Consider the following 7,737-nt stretch of genomic DNA (forward strand, 5'->3'; position numbering starts at 1 on the left):
ACTTAATACAGGATTAAAAATTTAGCAGTATGGTACAGCAAGCATGGCCAGCTGGATCACATGTAAGCCATGACACAAAGTCAGTGAAGTCTTAACATCTTACTTTGTATACAAACTGCAATCTGGACAACATACCTTCCAATTTACTAGTTTCAGCAGTCACCTCATGGCTTTCATTCTCTAAAGCAATAATAACAAAGCGTAATGGCATTCTAGAAACAAAATAATGTAAGTACATATTAAAAAGTACTGGAGGATAATGAAACAAATATTGCCTCTAATTTATTACAATAAGGACCAGAAATGCACCACACAATATATCTGACATCATAAAAATCACTTGTTTTGATTAGAGTGCGAAAGAAAAACTTCAGACAGAAATTTACCATTTTTGATGAATTCTGTATAAACATCCTAATCTTTACACATTTATCTCCCTTTCAAGAATAATACCAACATGGAATCCACGTACCCTGTGGCATGGAAAAACTAGAACTATTCATCGCAGTCTTTGAACCAACAAGACCTTTGAAATGTGTCTTTCAATAAGATATTTTTTAGGAAAATGCAAATATGAATATGGTGACCCTGAAAATTGTTCGCAGTGACAACAGTAATTGACATCATTGTTAACTTACAAAAATATATCCTGATAACGTTGTTATAACACAGAAACTGGCAGTAAGTGTGACACAAAAACATAGAGAAACAAAATCCTTTAACATTCAAAATTTTACCAAACAACTGCCAAGTGCCTTTAGTATTTATTGTCATCTAAAAAACATATGAGGCATATTTAGTGTGCTGTGTAAAAACATCTTTTTTTCTAATTATAAGATGTTTCTTACCAGTAACAGCTACAGTCAAATTCAGAATATAAACTATAAGAAAATGTATGTGGTGTTGGACTAATACTTTAATAAAATAGTTGGGAAACAAATAAATGTATTTGTATAAGGATAATTCTAATAAAAACACAATTTTACTTTGACACACAAATTTTTCCTGTGTCTATCTTCTACAACTCATGCATATGGGTATGGCTGGTATGAGGATGAACAAAGATGCACATATTAGAGCTACAAAATCAGCTTTGCAACAGAAAGAACATATTTTCTGACAATGTCATCATGGGAAGATATGTACTGAAAAAGGTAGCAGAAATAATAAGACTTACTTGAATTATAAAGTAATGCAGTTATTTTGCAGCAAAGAACTCTGTATTCAACATTGTTTTTCTTCTGAACTACATCTACCATCCTATGTATTAAAATAAAGCCATTACATTTCAGGGGCTGTCTAGAGGACCCAACAAAGTAGTTCTTTCATCACCTGAAGATGGGGCCAGAGCCAGCCCTTGAAATATTGTGGCATCAACAACAACAACATATTTAGTCCAGTAAAAACTATAATTATTTATAATACACCATCATCAGAACCTATTAGAATTAATTTGTAAATATCTGAATCACTCCCAAACATCTACAAGCCTCTTTTAACAATGACAATCAACGCAATATTTCACAGTAACAGTGCATGAACAGAACATACTTCCCCAGTCTGTTTAACATATTTTGTGTTCAGTCAATCAAACTGTATACAATTCCAAATTAAAGTTTATGACATTACTGCAAATGAAAATGTACAATATAAATCAAATAAGATGCACATACGCCTGCTGCCACTTCTGACCGACTCAAGAAACACAAGATAAAACTGGTAAGATTAAAAACAATCAATCACTGAGTGTGGGGAAAACCTCCCCATATTCTAGGTACCACTAATGACTAATTTCCATTAGTTTATAATAAAAGAAAACATTGCTTTAGTTCCTAAGCCTGAAAACATTTTAAAAGTAATACAATTTATCTCTTTGCCTTCAACATAATTTGTCAGAAATGGCAATTTTTTTATCTGTTTCGTGCTTGCTGTGGATACACACGAACAAAACGGGAGAGTAGTCACTTTTCAACTGGGAGATGTGTTCTACACAATGACAGATGACTGTGACATATTATTAACATTATCATCATCATTGGCATAGACAACTTGCAATCAACAATGATTTTCTTTACAGCCTTTCCCCAGACACTGAAATGATTCAGCCATTAACTTCAAATCTTAGGAGGAAGAAGACGAAAAGAAATTTACTTCTTTCAAAACTTGTGGATTGCTTTTAATTTAATTTGTCACAAATCATACTAGAAAGAAAAGATTTTTCTATATAATAAACTTCTTATTCAGAGCCAGATTAGACCAAGGGACAGATTGCTTTTGAATAAGTCATCATGTGGCAAAAATCTTTATTTACAATTTACTGCAATATGAAGAAAAATAACATATGATTATAGATACAATGTGGTAATTCTTTATTACAAAAAGTTTATAAAGCACATATGAATCAGCAAAAATTAGCATTTTAAAGAGGTACCATATCTGCCCAGTCTAGAAAACAGAGTACATTGGTTAATACGTACTTATGGTAAATGAATGTGCCTTTGCCTGATTTGTCCAGCCATAAAAGTTCCTTCCTCGAAGAGTCACCAAGAAGTATCCTGCTGCAAGATCCTTTAACTGATACTTTACTTTATAAATATTGCCGTCTGCATCCAGCACAGGTATTGCGATAACCTGCCACTTCCCACAAGTCCATCTATATGAATGTTTTTATGAAAAATTAGTGAAATATTGTTAAATATAGGAATTTTTTGTTGTAATGATGGCATCATGCCATTGTTTTCAATACAACATAACAAGAACTCTTGATCGCTTTCAGCAGTCATGTAATTATACATCTGTCAGCGTGGCATCACAATTTCATTTTCAAAAAACAAGTCGACCGCTTTTCCTAATCACATCAAATGATGCATGGCATTGCTTAGTTGTCATCAGTATTCTGAGTCGGCCAGCTCACTGCCAACACATTGCCATGGTTACAGTTCTACAGAGCACAAAAAAGTCATTCTCTCCTTTAAATACATGTTTAATGCATTACACAAACCCTAATTTCAAGAATAAATGATTTTGAAAAACTGTGTTATACACGTGTAATAATACTGTTTGTATTGAATTTTTAAACATTAAGAGAAAAATACTATTCAGAAAACATCACTCTACATGATTCAACCTAAGTTTTTATTTATAATTATAAAGAAAAATTTTATGTGTCAGGTATAAATGGAATAGCAGCAGTTCTGTCTTCTAACATGGAACCCGCTTTTATTCAGTACCAGGATCTTCCTTTGCATTTTAGCAGAACGGTGGAGGGAACAAAGTATGCTTAGAAATGTAAAATATCTTTACAGGCAACCCTTGTCTATCAATTTCTGGAAAACTGATCATTGAGACAGAATAATTTGCATTAAAATGTAGTGCTACTTCTATTTTGTTCAGGGGCCAGCAGTCAACTGGAGATGAAATGTGGTGAGGCCACAGACCAACGAATTTAGGTGAACTTTTATGCAGCCACGTGTGAAGCAAAGCAAATCAGTTACTGAACTGACAGACGCAACGGATGTCACCAATTCAAAGACATCTAAATATTGCCTCATGACTCAGGAGCAAGATACAAGCCTCTATGATGTTACATTTCTTTGCATTTGTTTGTTTATTCTTTGTTTTTGTTTAATATTTACTATAATAGTGAAATTATTATATAATGGCTTTAATCTCCTGCTTGTGTTAAAAACCATATTTTAACAGACCGTGTCTTACCTTGCTCCCACATTTCCTTTTAGGTATCAAAATATTGTATATTATTATATTGAACTTTGTCATGAAGAGACTTTTTTATATGAACTATACATCCATTCTTGTATTGAACTCTGGTGTCCAGATAGACAATATCCATTATGGAAGTAAACATTTTGTCAGTGGGATAGTTCTTTTTGTGCATAAAACAACTGCTTTGAGTAATCCTTTCCAAAACAATAAATATTCTCAATATCAAGAAATATCAGATTCCTAGATGCTTCAAAATATTAAATTATAATTACATCAAAGTTATCTTTATCGTGGATTCTGAGCCAATATTAACATCATAACCAAATATCAAACTAAGACATCCAAAATTTCCACTTCACTGCTTATCTACATGAGAATTTCTCAACTCTTGCAACAAGCCACATTCATTTCGTTTTGAAACCCCAATACAGAGAAAGCAAAAACACTTAAACTTTGCGATCCATACTCTCAAAAAATAGACGGATAGGGTGACAGAGCTGAGGTGAAACTGCAGTGAGGTTCTGGACATGCGCACTGAATATTCTCATGAAGCAGAAACATGAGGTTGTACTTGTTTGCTTCCTTGGGAACTTGGATGTATATGAAAACTGCCGCTAGCATGTTGTTATTCATTTTAGTATTATGTGGAATTTTCCTTTTATGTTGAAAGTTCACAACGAGGGCGCTATGGAGGGATAAATGATTAGGTGAGATATCTAATGCTGTGCTAATAACATCTGTGCCATGCAACTAGCAGGGTGTAACAATGGATTACTGAGAATATAAGTAAGAGTTGTGTATGAAGAAGGATTAAGGTTGATTCACAATTATCTGTGACATGTCAGTTCTGTCTGTGCAGTTTCTGACATAGAATCGTTGTCAGATGTATTTTAAATGGAACCATTCACACGTATCCAGCACAGTGGTGTCCAGTTACCATTAGTGTTGCCTGGCATCACTGGCAACAGTATTTGACCATACATCACTTAACTGATATCCTACAGGATGTATGACTAGGTTTCAATGTCAATGATTCCAACGATTCAAGTGTATTTTCAGCATTCATATGGTGAAATCCATAAAATTCGAGATGAATGATGAGAAACTTATAGTTTGTTAAATCACATATTAAACTCTGTTTTTTCGCATCCAAAATATATGGCTACTACATACAGAAGCGGAATAACACGTGACAATTACAGGAAGTTGTTAAAAAGAGTTAAAAAAAGACGATACTACTTACTTAGGATACTTGGACGACACGTTCTTCAGTGCCTTGAGCATCTGCGGGTCCCAACTTTCTTTGGCACTGATCTACGGGACATTCCGTAGGACTCCTTGGACGAGTGATCGGCCCGTCGCATGGCCTCTACCCGTACACAGGACAGCACAACACAGAAAGACGCGGACAAACATCCATGCATTGAGCGGGATACGAACCCACGATCACATAGTCCAAGCGACACAAGGCCCAAGCCTCAGACCGCGCGGCCATTGTGACGGCGCGTTTCTTCATATTAACGCATTAATTTCTGTCTAATAAACTTTAAAGGAGAAAGTTGTGTTGTACGTGATTTAGTTTGATATTTTGAATACTCGATCCAATTTTGTTCAATCATTCTGCATAGTTTTGTGAGAATAAATTAGAATCAAGTTTATAGAAGATGACGACCACAGCCGGTTTTGGGCATCTTGAGCACTGGGATTGTGGGTTCGCATCCCACTCGCGTTTTTCACTGTTGTTTTGTGTAAGTGGACATCTTTCCCTTGTCAAAGGAGTCCTGCCAAGTGACTTCAAGGATTCGCACTTGCTTGTGAATTGGAACAGGTCAGAAGACGCGCATCGGAAAAACTAGAGAAGAGGAAAATTCATGAAAGATGGTTACTGTGCTTATTAAAAGCATTTTCAGTTTTCTGTAACCTTTGTGAGTAGCGCAGACGCTGTAGAATTTCGAAGCATAGCTCACCTTTGGCGTGAAGACGTTGAGAAAGAGACAGTCGTCCTCTCCTGACAGTAAACTCGTCAAGTCGCTCCTCTGAGTGCACGTGTACCCTTCCAAAGACGCATCACGAGTTCCTGCCGTGGTTACGGCGCTTGAGGCGCCTGCAGCGAGCAAATTTCAAATTAAAACTGAATAAAAATTATTTGCCATCACGGACATTGCTTCGAGTGGCAGAGAAACGGAGCAGAACTTTCAGTGATCGCGGCCTTTAAATTTTTTTTTCATGCTGTTGGACATCTTCATTACCAGGAATGGTAAATCAGCATGGAATTTAGTGATGTGTTTGCGTATGTGAATAATTGTGGCTGGTAAACAATTTCAAGTTGTTAGACTCGAAATAGAAACTTTTTACACATAAGAAAAGCTCGAGCAAAATTCGCGTTTATACTTATAACGTGCCTAGGGAATTAAATAATCTCATTCCTACAATCTATTCGATGTAGGTCCGAGACCGGTTGTCCTGACTGAAGTTTTTTTTCGTGCTTTTATTATTTCTTTCAGGCACATTCAGGCCGTAGTCTTTTCTTTCAACATATTTTACAATTTATTATTTATTACTCGTCCCATCAATCGACGTAATGCACTTTAATTACAAATATCGTAGTTAAACAAGCCGTAAATACAACAATCGAAGTTAAAGACAGAGTCACAAGGGCATAACATTGTCTATGATCTGCTGGGGTTTGGTACCGTAGAGGCTGAAAATACGACTTTTAAGATTATATCGTGTGTATTAGTCTTCTGCATTTCATGCGGCACCAATTTCCCAATTAATAACCTCGTTCGAATTCATGCAATTGTCATTAACAGAGTATCAGAAATAAGACCGAACTTTCGCATAATTAAAGTCTGTATTTGAATTCTATCCTGCTTAAAGTAACTCGCCAATGGTCATCTGAACCCATACAAATTGAATCCCCATCCTCACACTCTTTGTGCAAAAGACATTGGATTCAATTTAAGTGATTTACCTCTAGTACATTTCCTGTTTTGACGGGCTTAAACAAGTCTACTGAAAGTTTTGTAAAAAGTAAGACGTCAATATTTATCATTCAATTCATCTCCCACGCAATGTTAGCTATTCTATGTATGATGTGACATTTTAGGTTCTAAGGCTTTTTCGTAATTTTGGTGGCACTTTTCCTCTGGACACCGCGATATTTTGTGAATACGACTCACCGAATAATTTATGTATTTTTCACAAAACACAGACCGCAATGTAAAACTTACGTTGTTACTTATCATCTTCCCATCACTTTGAACTTGAGGTCACCGACAGGAGTTTTGGCGTACGGAATTCCAAGAAACGCCACATACTTTTTCTTGTTTCGGATAGATGCTAAAACTTTTCCCTTCAGCAAACCTCATTGCACTCTAACTATTGGTCTTCTTGAAGTCTGCTCTGCCGAGGCGAGGCTGCTACACATGGAGATTATTACCAGTGCCAACGCGGAGATCCGTCGGCCCGCCATGTCTCCACGTCTGTGCACTGGAACCCAGGGATCCAGATCCGTTTTAAGTTACTGACATATTTATCAGCAGCATAAAATGTTACACTGGTTACAATTATTCAGTTTAATTTAAAAACTTTGGAACACTTTCTTGTGTATATACAGAGTGATTCAAAAGGTTAGGGCCGAACTGAAAGAGCGTATAGAGGGAATCAGAGAGAAAAGCTCTTGAACAGGAATCAGTGTTCTCCGAAGTTATCCTCAGTCAGTCGAGGCCATTGAAGGTAGGGACATCTGATAACATACCACTGAAATAATCGTAATTTGCTATTTATCTACCAGCTTAATTTTGAATCACACATATCCCGTCAGATTCTACAGAGGCCCATATGCTGTGATTATAGAAACCTAACAAGTCAGAACGAAATTACATGTTCAGTTGTTCGGCTTTAAAAGAAAGAGCGATATAAGTCTCCATTGTGACAGGGATTACAACCAGAAAGGGATAAAAATTATTATTTCCATCTAAGTCTCCTTGAAAAGAGAGATCTGCCAACTTC

The sequence above is a fragment of the Zootermopsis nevadensis genome, unplaced genomic scaffold, assembly GCF_977971745.1.
Source record: "Zootermopsis nevadensis isolate Lab colony 2312 unplaced genomic scaffold, Znev_1.0 Znev_ptg000022l, whole genome shotgun sequence".
Classification (NCBI taxonomy): Eukaryota; Metazoa; Arthropoda; class Insecta; order Blattodea; family Termopsidae; genus Zootermopsis; species Zootermopsis nevadensis.